The 13,989-nt window shown below is 38.2% G+C and overlaps 1 protein-coding gene across 2 annotated transcripts in view; it reads left to right on the plus strand.

The window, feature by feature from the left end:
- The window catches only part of MAP3K13 (mitogen-activated protein kinase kinase kinase 13), a 161,299-nt gene that overhangs the window by 327 nt on the left and 146,983 nt on the right, over positions 1-13,989 (plus strand). For both annotated transcript variants that reach the window (XM_010853869.1, XM_010853871.1), the window contains exon 2: positions 2,620-2,746. The gene's annotated coding sequence lies outside the window, so the exon portion shown is untranslated. The remainder of the gene's footprint in view (positions 1-2,619; positions 2,747-13,989) is intronic.

The following is a 13,989-nucleotide window of genomic DNA, read 5'->3' on the forward strand; positions in this document are numbered from 1 at the left end:
CCTGGAGAGATAGGGATACGAAGAACTTTATAGGAACGGGGTCGTGAGGGCCGAGGTCATGGAGGAAATAACAGATAGGCTGAGTCTTCTAGGAATCGGTCATGGCTTGGGTGGGGGGGTTGGGGTGGGGGAGGTGATGGTCACAGGCTCATGACTGTTGGCGCTCGGAGGGGAAGACACAACCTGGACACTGAGATGAGCTGATGTAGAGTTCATTTCCCTCCTACCCGGTCCCCCATCCTATTCTGCTAGTAGGGAACAGCGACATCGTCTTTTCATTTCTTAATCTAGGACAGTGCCTTGTCACTATTAGGCAGCATTAGATGCTGTCAAATAAATGAATTAATGAACGCACGAACCCAATTCTGGCTCACCTGGGGGAGCTTCTAAACTTAAATGTTCCTACTTCTAAATGTAGAAGTGATGCCAGCTTAGTTTGCTAACTAGTGGCTTTGAGAATGTCAGTGCAGTAGAGGTTCGGGACGTTGTTATTGTTTTGTGATTATTGAAACTTAGAAATGTGTCTTAATATTTTTCCCTGGGGTAGGTGGAGAGGAAAGGCGATCAGTTTGACTTTTTTCAGGTTTCTTCACTTTTCTGGGAATAACTTCAAGGTGAATGATACCGGCCAGGAGTTGGCCATCAAATAAATTGCAGTTGTAGCAATGAGCTTCTAATTAGTGTTGGTGTTCCTGCGTGCTCAGTCGCTTCAGTCTTGCCTGACTCTGCGACCCTAGGGACTGTAGCCGGCCAGGCTCCTCTGTCCTGGGATTCTCCAGGCAAGAACACTGGAATGGGTGGCCAGGTCCTGCTCCAGGGAATCTTCATAACTCCTGCGGATCCTGCACTGCAGACGGATTCTTTACCACTTAGCCACCGGGGAAGCCCAATTAGTGTTTTAAGTGCTTCTTTTCTGTAATATGAACTTGTTTTTCTTTTTCATAATGTTTTCTTTCTTAAACTGGGGTGCTTTTTACATTTGAAATGTAAATGAGAAGTATTTCATAACAAAGATTAAAATAGTTATATACAAAAGTCCAGTCAGAGATTTCATCTGGTGGGTACACAGAAGTTTTGTGCATTGTGCCTCGGAAACCCCGTGGACTGCAGCCCACTAGGCTCCTCTGTCCCTGGAATTTTCTGGACAAGATTACTGGAGTGGGTTGCCGTTTTCTACTCCAGGAGATCTTCCTGTCCCAGGGATAGAACTGTTACCCCGTGTCTCCTGTGTCCCCTGCATTGGCAAATGGATTCTTTACCACTGAGCCACCTGGGAAGTCCACATAAAGGGTTAAGTCCTTCTAAATAGTTCTAGGAGAATTCCAAAAGAATGAATCTCTGTAGGTTAAATTGTTTCCATAGTGAAGTATTTGTTTAGGTGTCTTGAATGGAATAGAGAGTGGGCATGTGCTAAGTCCCTTCAGTGGTGTCCCACCCTTTGCAACCCTATGTACTATACAGCCCACCAGGCTCCTCTGTCCATGGGATTCTCCAGGCAAGAATACTGGAGTGGGTTGCCATTTCTTCCTCCAGGGTACCTTCCTGACCCAGGGATCAAACCTGCATCTTTTCTGTCTCCTGCACTGGCAGGCTTACTGCTAGCGCCACCTGGGAAGCTCAAAGAGTGGGCATAGACCTAAATAACCTGATTCTTTTTGGTTGTCAAATGGGAAAAAAGTGAAGATGACACATCAGGCTTGTAGTAAGATCTGGGCATGAATCCCTATCTAGATGCATTGATTGATTTAGATCTAGGGAGGTGATTGTGTGTAGGGGTTTCATACTATCAAATGAGATGCTGCTGCTGCAAAGTCGCTTCAGTTGTGTCCGACTCTGTGTGACCCCATAGATGGCAGCCCACCAGGCCCCACCGTCCCTGGGATTCTCCGGGCAAGAACACTGGAGTGGGTTGCCATTTCCTCCTCCGATGCATGAAAGTGAAAAGTGAAAGTGAAGTCACTCAGTCGTGTCCAACTCTTAGCAACCCCATGGACTGCAGCCCACCAGGCTCCTCCGTCCATGGGATTTTCCAGGCAAGAGTCCTGGAGTGTGTTGCCATTGCCTTCTCCATCAAATGAGATAGTAGCTCCTAAATGGTTCTAGAATGTTGTTGTTGGTTTGGATGTAATGGAGTAGGGAAACCTGAATTTCTGGCTTTTTGTTTGTTTTACAAGGAAGAAACGAGTAACCATTTTTAGGTTTAACGATCTTAAGATGTTATTGAAAATAGGTTGGAAAAAACTAAACGTAGAGATTCGAATACCTTATTGAAGTCATACAGTTTTTAAAGTTTGCCTGCCTTTAAACCTTGTTTTCCCAATTTCTGGAAATTGCTGGCAACCAAATGATTTTCACCTTTCTGTGCTCTTACTATGGTATGTCCTTTAGGATACATGTAAATTTGGTACAAAGTAACGTTTTGAGATCCTCTAGATTGATGTTAATATTAATGTCATAAAGTCTAATTTTGCTACCTCAGTGTGCTGTTCAACGTCATGTCCATTAATCCTGCACATCTAAATGACTATATTTGTAATACGTACGGTAACTGTTATTCATAATAAATTGGTATCCAAGTGGTGACTTACATATGTGCATTGACGTTCTTGAGGTTTTCAGTTTTGCAGAACTCTGATATCTGTGGACGCTAATATGGACTTCATTTAAAGAAATCCACGGACCAGTAAAGGACAAAAACATGAATCAGTTTGTATTTTGGCATTCAAATCCTAGCACTTTGGGAAAGGTAAGTTGTTAACTGTTTTATTTTAGGTGAAAAATATTGATAGAATAGCTCTGGATTGGTCTAGAAAATTATAGGATTTTGATTGAAAAATATAGACTGAATCTCTCTGAATTATATTTTAATCCGGATCTTCCAAAGAAGTTTGAGTTTTGTTCATTATATATGAGGGAATGTTACTATTTCTCTGTAAAACTGATCAGAAATTAGAGAGATTGACAAGATATGTTATTCTTGGAACATTATTGCTCTGTTTTCTTTCTGTTGAATCTTCCTTCAACATTTTAGAACCTGTAAGTATGGGATTGCAAACAGTCATTAAATCATCGCACATCCATATTTGGCTCTGTAATAGTATGTGTCCCAAATCTAGCCAATTTTATTTTATGCTTTAGGTTAAAGCAAGAAAAGAAGCCCCTAGATGTCTTAAAAAAAAAAATCCTGTCTTACGTATGCTATTTTCCTTTTTCTCCATTTTAAAAAATATCTTAGATGATTCATTCTCCAGGCCTTTAATCTTTCTGTCCTAGGGGCAAAGGTTCTCTTTTTAAAATTTCTATTTTTCCTGGTTGAAGAGTTTTTAATTTTAAAAACTTTTAACTTCTAACTTTGCAATAATATTAGGCACCTTTTAATCACTAATTATTAAACTTGTAGTTTTTCCTGGTCTCTGTAGACAAACTGGCTTCTTGTTTGGAATGCTTTCTAAAAATAGGTTTTACTTCTAGGATTCCATCTTTCAGATATATTTGCACTTGCACATAAAAATTTGTTTATAAACATATTCATCACCATATTATTTGAAATTAAGAAAACAACAACAACAACTAGAAATAACCTGAACATCCTCAGTAGAGTCTGGTTAAATGAACGCTTTTATAGAATGTAGTATTTGTTGCTCTTAGAATGAGTTAGATCCATAGGTGGGGATAAGGAAAAATCTCTAAGATACGTTGTTAACTAACATAAACAATATAGAACTGTATGTATAGTATATTTTCATTTGTGTTTTTGAAAGCATATATTTCTATACATACCTGTAAAATTTCTTCAGATCCACGTAAGGAACTTAGGGCACTTAAGGAACAGGTACTCCCAGGGAATGAGACTAGAAGTCTAGAGAAGGAAGGAGTCTCATGTTTTTTCTGTATTCTCTTTCTGGTGGATTGTTGTTTTTTTTTACTCTGAACATTTATTTTTAATGCTAAGAAACAAACAGCAAGGCTTTAGGTTAATTATGTGAACTCATTACTATTCCTTATGTCTATTGTCCTTATGATTATTTGCACTATTCAGGAGGAATGAGGTTGCACAAGTGAGTTGTTTATTTCAGAGCTGCATGAAAGGTTTGGTGATGTTTTAATATGTTTGTAATCTTGGCATTAGATTATTATTCATAATAAGAATTTGTTAATAAATTAGGTGCTTAGTGTTGCCGAGTTCAATGCCCATACACACTTCATAGCTTGTGCCTGACCTACCTATGTGATGCGGGTGTTGTTACCTTGGTTTGCAAGCTATGCTTGGGTTGGATTGCCACGGTTCTTCTGAACCTCTCTTTACTGCTGAATGGATGGACTTGTTTGCATTGAATTACTGTTTAGCAACTCTACTCTTTAAACAGACCTTACTGTTATTATTTTACTTTGTTCTTGAAGTCTGGAACTGGCTTAAGGCATTTCAAAGAATGGCTTGTTCTCTCTGTTATAAAACCAGGAAGCCAGAAAGATCACTTAGATATATTTGGATAATTTCATTCTGCATTGAGAATATTCCTTTGAATTGCCTGTTTCTCTGCCTTGGACTCAGCAAAAATTTCTGATGACTTACTTCTCTAGCCATCTTTGTCTCTCTACACTTTCATTGGGTGAAATTTGGATTAAGAGTAGTGTATCAGTACAGTGAGTTATACAAGAAATTTGAAGATGTAATAGTACCATTTTGTTAGTGGAGGGATTTTATTTGAAACTTGCTGGAGAATAGGCTATGTAAGATACATACCTATGTAACACTACTGTCATATAAAATATATCATTGTGTGTCTTGTTAGAAGCAAAATGAAGACCACTAATCTAGGGGCTGAGTCATGATTAATAGAATAGACAGATTATGGTATGCCAGGTGTTTCAGATCAATACCACACTGACTGACTGTTTTGCATATAAATCATTTCTATTAAATAATGCTTTGCTTCTTGAGATCTGTGAGACTAATCAGTACTGGCCACAGAAGGTTGGGAGGAGGGGGAATCACTGGGCAGAATGCCTAAAGTAGGAGTCCTTATTCTTGCTAAGAGAATGGATAGCAATGAATTGAATCCAAGGGTAGACTGTGTTTTCCTGAGTCAAGATGAATGTAGTAAAGGTGACTTATAGAAAGAAAAGAAATGAAAGTAAATTCTATGTAGAGAACATAGAATTGGGCAGATACATGTGTGTGTGTGCAGGTACATATATAATACATTATATATTTAAAATGTGTATATATTATTATTTCACACATAAATATATTTTATATATTTTTGTGTGTGAAAACTACAAATTCTGCATAGGAAGGTATCCAGTTAATACAAGAGAAAAAAAAAATCAGAATTTTAAGGCCTCAGAGCTGGACTGTTAGCGGTTAATTCATAATTGTGAGAATAGCTTGAAGAATTTTGGCAGTGTTAAAAGATCATTCACAGGGCCCAAGTGATGTAAAGATAGACAAAAGCCTGAGGATGAGAAAGTTAAAATTTAGTAACACGTAACATTATGGTTAAGGGTATCTTTTAAGATTCTGTTTTGTGCCATTGTTTTGAGTAGGGGGGAAAAGAAGAACTGAAAAATATATTGCTGTTCAATTTGAATTCAGCTAGATTCATAAGCTTTTCCTAGTGTGCCAATTGTATATGACCAAAATGGGTTAATTGGACCCATTACCTACAAAGCAATTAGTTTTTGTATATTAATTATTAGATAAACCTGGAAGAAGGAGAGAATTGTTTTTAATCAATCTTATGATTATATAAAAGGACGACTGTGATGATCCAAGTTGAGAGCACTGAGACTACTTTGTTTAGAAAAAAGAAGACTTGGGAACAGTTGGAGAAATGCCATAGGAAGTGCACTTGTTCTCTGTTATTTGAAGCCAAAATTAGTTCTAAATGAGAGAAGGTATAGATAGAACTAGTCAACAGTGGAGCAGATTGTGTCCAGAGGCAGTGAACGCCGAGTCGTTAGGGTCTCTTAAGCAAATTTTGAATGTTGGCAGTGTTGTAGAGGGTACTTCTCATTGTTTGGAAGATTGTACCAAATTATTAATAAGGTATCTTTTAAATCTGAAAAAAAATTATACTGCAGTAAAGTGTTTTATTATGGTATGTGTATATGTTCTGTTATCCCTGTATTTAAATTCTGAGAGCTAACTTACCTGCTGCTCATTCAGCTACTAACTTCAGTTAACATATAACCAGGAAATAAAATTACCTGAGCTTCCAAATTATAAGACACAAAATCTATATGCTTTTCTCAGGTCTTTACTCAGTTCATTTACATTTAGACACAGTTTAACATGCTTAATTAACTGGATCTAACTCCAGTGTATTAGAAGCAACAGATTCTGAGTGGGCCAAAAAGGAAGTTACTCAGTTGTGTCCAGCCCTTTGCAACCCCATGGACTATACAGTCCAAGGAATTCTCTAGGCCAGAATACTGGGGTGGGTAGCCTTTCCCTTCTCCAGGGGATCTTCCCAACCCAGGGATCGAACCCAGGTCTCCCTGCATTGCAGGAGGATTCTTTACCAACTGAGCCACAAGGGAAGCCCATCAAATAGAGGCAGGCACATTGACAAGTGTGGACAGCAACAAAGTCAGAAAATTGACCAATTAATTTGAAATTGGTAGCAACCCAGGCTTTTTGGTGAGATGAAAACTCTTCTGTGTTCATGGATATTCAAAATGATAACCCTGACTGAACTTAAATAATTTGTGTTCAGTATTTTCTATTTAAGAATACCTAAATTTTAGAAAGATTTCTTTAGTTTGTTTTGTAAGACAGATATTTGGCATCTGGAGAGGGTACGTGCATTGTACGGTATAAAGAGTTAGGCCTCTAGAGCAGTAAACATAGATTTGGATCTGGGCTCTAGTATCTACTTGCTGTTCTATTAATTAAGTTTATTATTCAGTCTAAGCCTCAATCTCTTCTAGAAAATAAGAAGTTACTGAAAAGTAAGTGTATGTAAAAGCTTTGCTTATATTAGGTGTTAAGTAAATAATAGCTATTATTATTTCATTATTACTGTAAAGCCTACTCTACCTTGAATTTCTTTCTCTTCAAATAGAGTAGGAACAAACTTAACCTGATAATTTTATTGTAAGTTTATATATATTAATGCTAATAAAGATGATGACATGCTTAAAAAACCTTTTTTAAAAATCATGTAAATAATCCATGTCCACTTTATAAAAAATAGGATGTAGAAAAAAAAGATATGTATATCCCTCCCAAAAGGAGTAAAGTCATCTATAATCCTCTACCACTGTTAATATTTAAGTGACGTGCTTTATTATTATTACTTTGGGCTGTGCTGGGTCTTCGTTGCTGCACGGGCTTTTTCTCTAGTTGTTGGTAGGCCGGGGCTACTTCAAAGTTGCGGCGTGTGGGCTTCTCACTGTGGTGACTTCTCTTATTGCAGAGCACGGGCTCAGTAGTTGCAGCTCTCGGGACTCTAGAGCACAGTCCTGGTAGTTGTGGTGCAGAGGCTCCAGGGGTCAAACCCACATCTCCTGCATTGGCAAGCAGATTCTTTACCATCTAGAAGAATCTGCCTGCCAATGCAGAAGACGCAGGTTCAGTTCCTGGGTCAGGAAGATCCTCTGGAGAAGCGAATGGCTAGCCACTCCAGTATTCTTGCCTGGAGATTTCCATGGACAGAGGAGCCTGGCAGGCTACAGTCCATGGAGTCACAAAGTCAGACATGAGTGAGTGACTAACACACACACAGACACACACACACAAAGCCACCAGGGAAGCCGCGTGCTTTAAAGTGCTTTGACGTCCCTATAGGATGTCACTTCTGAGTATTGACGTCTGAAACTGATTCTACCTTACTACTATTGGAAAACGTAAATTAGTCACTACACTTGCTATTCTGTGGAGAAGGAAATGGCAACCTACGCCAGTACTCTTGCCTGGAAAATCCCATGGACAGAGGAGGCTGGTAGGCTACAGTCTATGGGGTCGCTTAGAGTCCGACACGACTGAGCGACTTCACTTTCACTTTTCACTTTCATGCATTGGAGAAGGAAATGGCAGCCCACTCCAGTGTTCTTGCCTGGAGAATCCCAGGGGCGGGGGAGCCTGGTGGGCTGCCGTCTATGGGGTCGCACAGAGTCGGACACGACTGAAGCGACTTAGCAGCAGCAGCAGCTTGCTATTCTGAATATGCAGTGAAAGATTGTGACATGACACAATGTTGATTTAAAGAAAGCCCTAGTTCTAGAAAGCTTTGTGTAATGAAAACAGTTTTGTTAGAGGAGTGGGTGTACGTTGGTGCTGTGGGGCTGGTTGGCCTGAGTTTGAATTCTGACTCCACCCTTTACTAGCTCCGGAAGCTACCTGAAATTTCTTAACTTCTCTGGACCTGTTTCTTCACATGTAAATTGGGGATAATAGTAATACTTAATTTATGAGATCATTTTGAGGAATTACTCAAAGTGCTTAGAGTAGTCCTGGCACAAAGTATAGACTCAGTAAACACAAATTGCTCTTATTAATTTTTAAAAGCTTAATTCTTTCTTGGGGGAAAAAAAAAGCATGTTTACTGGAGCAGATTAAAGAAATAAGTTAGAATGAGCACAAGAGTAGTCAGTGAGATATACTACATGTTTATCTTTTGAACTTGCAAAGTGGTCTGAAATTTTCCATTCGAAGGCTTTGTTAATTTTTCTACCCGTTTAAATCTTCTCAAATCATGATATTCCCAATTTAGCTTCTTTATTTACCCCACAAAATCAATTTCATTTTATGTTGTCTCATCCAACAAATATTTTGGCCATGCTTTCAAAAATCAAAAGCCCAGGAAATTATCATTAAATCAGTTTATCTGACTACAGCCCATGGTGGTTCTGTAAGAACTTTAAATTCAGTTGCAATTTGATGTGAAGAATGTTAATCAAAGTGATAAACCCATGAACGTATTTATTCTTTCAGTACACTATAGCTCTTTAAAATCTCTTTCCTTTTCTTCTTAATTCCTTTTTGTTTTCTTCTTTTGCTCTTTCAGCATTGTATCTAGCAATCTGATTAATTACTGTTCAAAGAATTAGTTTTTCGAATCCCTCAAGAACTTTTGTTAGACTTGCTAGTAGTATCTTTATGTGTTTTGTTTTAAAGTATCAAGTACAAATTTTTGAAGACCCTGGGGCCTACCATAGTTATGTGTTCAAGATTTGAGTTTGAATTACTTCATCAAGACTTAGATCCTCTTCAAAAGCCTCAAGTCTCACCTGTATTAAAGCTCTCCTTTGAACCCTCTCACAAAAATAAAAGCTTAAATGACTCAAGTCCATTAGTACCTTGCCTTTTATATCCTTTTCTCTGATTTCTCTTCAATTTCCTTGGCCTTTAGTGTCTTTCATGTTGCTTATGTTCCTTTAGACTATAGCCAAGGAATCTGTGCTTTCCAAAAGAATGTGTGTCTAGGGCCATAAGTTTTCACTGATAGAGAAGTGTAAATTTAGCATGATAAGCTTAGAATCAGGTCTTTTGTTGTATCCTATAAAAACCTGAGTCAACACTAAGAAGATGAGGATGAAGTGGTAAAAATATGTGAGGTCAGATTATGCTCTCAGAACCTATGTGTTTTAGAGAAAAGAACCCTCAACCTAAAATTTAATGATTCTTAGTCTCTCAACTGGGCTTCCTGGTGAGGTAGTAAATAATTTGACTCCCAGTGCAGGAGACACAAGAGACGTGGGTTCAGTCTCTGGGTTAGGAAGATTCCATGAAGAAGGAAATGACAACCCACTCCAGTATTCTTGCCTGGGAAATCCCATGGACAGAGGAGCCTGGTGGGCTATAGTTCATGGGCTTGCAAAAAGAGCTGGACACAATTTAGCAGTTATACAACAGCAGATATCTATGTGGTTTAATCCCTCATCTTCAGATCCTTCAAGTCATATGTTACCTTCTCATTAAGGCTATAACAACTTATTTAAAATAGTAACCTCACCACCACCCCCAAGGCACCCCTATTCCCCTCTCTGCTTTACTTTTCTCCCTGATACTTATCTCTGCCTGATGTCCTGTTCACCAGTGCTCTCCCCAGCACCAGAACAGTGCCAGATGCACAGTAGGTGTTTAGAAGATATTTATTAAGTGAATGAATTTAACTGGTATTCATAGAGGTATGTGTTTGGGACAATAAACCGAATTATGGGGACCTAGTATTTTTTAATGACTTTTAAAAGGATGAATTAATTAAATTTATTTATAGCTTACTTTGTTCTTAATATTTGAAGCAGCTTCTAAAAAGGCATATAGTACAGTGGGATGAAGACATATAAAAAGAACAAAACAAAGTGAGTGAATTGATAATAGTAACATTAAACTGGGGTAAAGTTAATGTAAGAAGGTTCTCCATAGTGACTAAGGGCAGATTGTAAATTTGACTCATTAAAGAATTGCTCAGAAATGATAATTGGACTCGAATCATGAACTCTGTTCTGTGGCACAGGTCACAGACATTTGAATCTTACCTAGGAACCCAGAAAACCTATTTGGTTTAACTATAAGAACTTGTGAGATTACTCTTATAAAAATACTTGCTTTCTATATTAGGAAATTTCCTATTGGTATAAATTTGATGCTGACCATCATAGCTGTCAGCCTCTGCTTCTGTTGTGTTAGGACATTTCCAAGGTTGATTCAAAAGTTTGCTGTCAAAGATACCAACCAGGACCTCAATTACTCTGACTTCTCCTACTTGTAGGGTAGTGTGAGATTCCAGTGGTTGTGACTTCCTTTTAAGATACATAATTGGAGCTTACAAATAGGTTTTTCATTGTGTGATATACACATATATCAAGTTACTCATATATCAAATTATTGTATTGCATACCTTAGACTCATGTAAGGTTGTATGTCAATTATATCTCCATAAAACTAGGGGGAAAGGTTTTTATACAATCAACCACTGAATTGGGGTGGAGAATTGGGAGTTAAATAGGTGAATTAGACTTCAAGAAACCTTTCACTGATAGAGTAACCAAAATCAGCTATTCTGTGTAGATGTGAAATTAAATGGGACGTTGTGCAGTAATATATGTCTTTCTGTTCATGAGCTGTATACGTTGCAAATTCTGTGTTGTCTTTTTCTTGTCATTTAAAATAAATAAATGAAAACTAAACAAAACTGAGAATAATGGAAATGCCTACAGGCCAGAGATAAAGGGAGGGCTGCAAGAGGGGTAGACAATAAACTCTGCAGTGTTTCATTAAACAGAGATGGCATTTTGAGACAAAAGAGGACAATATTTAGCTAAGTGGTGTTCCAGTGGCAAAATATGCTTTTATTTGACTTTTTCTTATTTTTTTACCTTTCTCCTTTCTGTCTTTGACCTGGAGATAAGCAGTACTTTTGGAAGGCAACGTCTATCCTGTCCTATTTTTCAGATAGAAGGGAAGTAAATGAACATTAGACTTTTAGGGAAATAATGAAAACATGACTTTAAAAAAAGAATTTATGTTCCACATATTTCAAAGTCAGAATATGGGGAGACATCCCACTCCAGTGTTCTTGCCTGGAGAATCCCAGGGACGGAGGAGCCTGGTGGGCTGCAGTCCATGGGGTCGCGAAGAGTCGGACACGACTGAGCGGCTTCACTTTGACTTTTCACTTTCATGCATCGGAGAAGGACATGGCAACCCACTCCAGTGTTCTTGCCTGGAGAATCCCAGGGATGGGGGAGCCTGGTGGGCTGCCATCTATGGGGTTGCACAGAGTCGGACACAACTGAAGCGACTTAGCAGTAGTAGCAAGACACTACAGAAACATTCAGTTCAGTTCAGTCGCTCAGTCATGTCTGACTCTTTGTGACCCCATGAACTGCAGCACGCTAGGCCTCCCTGTCCACCACCAACTCCCAAAGTTCACTCAAACCCACGTCCATTAAGTCGGTGATGCCATCCAACCATCTCATCCTCTGTCGTCTCCTTCTCCTGCCCTCAATCTTTCCCAGCATTGGGGTCTTTTCCAGTGAGTCAGTTCTTTGCATCAGGTAGCCAAAGTATTGGAGTTTCAGCTTCAGCATCCGTCCTTCCAGTGAATATTCAGGACTGATTTCCTTTAGAACGGACTGGTTGGATCTCCTTGCAGTCCAAGGAACTCTCAAGAGTCTTCTCCAACACCACAGAAACATTAAGGTAAACAATTTGCATAAAGGGAAGGTAATTTCAACAAAAGCTTTATAACATGTTGCTAATTAAATGATCATATTGGGTTATATTTAATCTCTTAAGTATACATTATTCTAACAGTATATAAGTATACTTTATGCTAGTTTAAAATGTACTCATTTTGCTTTACATATTTTATTTGATGGAGCTTTATGTTCATTTTTTAAGGAAATCAAATGTCTCTTCATTTTGGCATTTGATGAGTAACAGTAAAAACTTGAGAACAGACAGAACTATCAGTGTAAAAATAAAGCAAAGGTCATCATATTTTCTGGCATAAGTGGTATAGGAGCAGAAGGATCTTGTTTTCAGTAAAAGTGTTGAAATGGCAGAAAGAAAATATCCCCAACAACTTTGCTGACACAAATTTTGCTACAGTGAGGACAAAAAAAATTGTCCCAGGTTTTAACTCAATATTTCCTGAACTGTGTTACTCAGAAAGGCTGATACAGCTAGAAGATACTTCGTAAACCAAAACGGTTCTATAATGACTTAAGTTTGGAAAATGTCACATTCTTTTTTAGAAATTAATAATGCAAATTAGCATTTTCCAAACCTATATGTGGCTAGCAAAGAGTCTGACACCACTGAGCAACTTTCATGTATGTGTGGCTAGAACTCTTTTTAATAACCCTTGGAACAAGGTTTCATTCATAGAATGAAATGCTATTCAAGATTGAAATGCTAAAATTGAAATTCATAGAAATGCTGTTCTAGATTGAAAAATAAATTTGAAATATATATTCATACATATACACATGTATGTTAATATATTCTATTATAGCATAATATTTTATATCTTCTGAAGTTAATAAATCCTGATTGTCAATGAAATTTTTATTCATTATCTTTAATGAATATAGAGGTTAGAATATTAAGATTATTTCAAAATTTGCACACACGTACTAAATTGAATGGTCATTAAATAATAGTATAGCACTGACATAGATAATCACTTATCTTTTCCTGGACACATTCTCTTTACTTGTCTTCCAGTTCATCGCACCCTTCAGACTTTCCTCCTACTTCTCTGACTATTCCTTGTAGTCTACTCTGTTTCTCTTCAGTTTTTTGACTTCTAAACACTGGAGTGCCCTAGAGATCAATCCTAGGACCTTATCTCTTTTCTACCTAGACTCATTTCTCTTATCTACTCTCAAAGTTTTAATACCTTAAATACCAAAACATTTTTAATCTCCAGCTTAGACCTCTCCTCTGAGCTCCAGATGTATAAACATCTACCAGCTTAACATCTCCATGTATATGTCTAACATTCATCTCAAATTTAGCATGTTCAAAACTGAACAGCTGATCATCCTTCTCATCAAACTTCTTTTTAATTTTCCTAATCTCGGTAACAGACAATTCTATCATTATTGTTTCTCAGCCTTGGAGTTATCCTTGATGCCCCTCTTTCTCTCATGCCAACCATCTGATCCTTGAGAAAGTCCTGTTGGCTCTGCCCTAAACGTACAGGCAGAGTCCGGTCACTTCTACCTCCTACCTTAACCTTCTTTCTTCTACCCTTGCCCCTTTCTATCAACACAGCAGCCAAAGTGATCCTGTTAAACAGAAGTAACATCAAGTCACTCTGCTCAAAACTCCAGTAGCTTCCTGTCTGACTAATAAAAACCCTTTGACGTGATCTGCTCCTACTCTTCACCAGGTCACCTGTTTCAGCCTTCTCTCTGTTTTAAGGATTTTGCTGGTGCTGTGCCCTGTGCTTGGAATGATCTAGAAACCGTGTGGCACTTTCCCTCACCTCCTTCAGGATCTGACTCGGAGGTCACATTAGCTACACTCCC

The sequence above is a fragment of the Bison bison genome, unplaced genomic scaffold, assembly GCF_000754665.1.
Source record: "Bison bison bison isolate TAMUID 2011002044 unplaced genomic scaffold, Bison_UMD1.0 scf7180017864333, whole genome shotgun sequence".
NCBI lineage: Eukaryota > Metazoa > Chordata > Mammalia > Artiodactyla > Bovidae > Bison > Bison bison.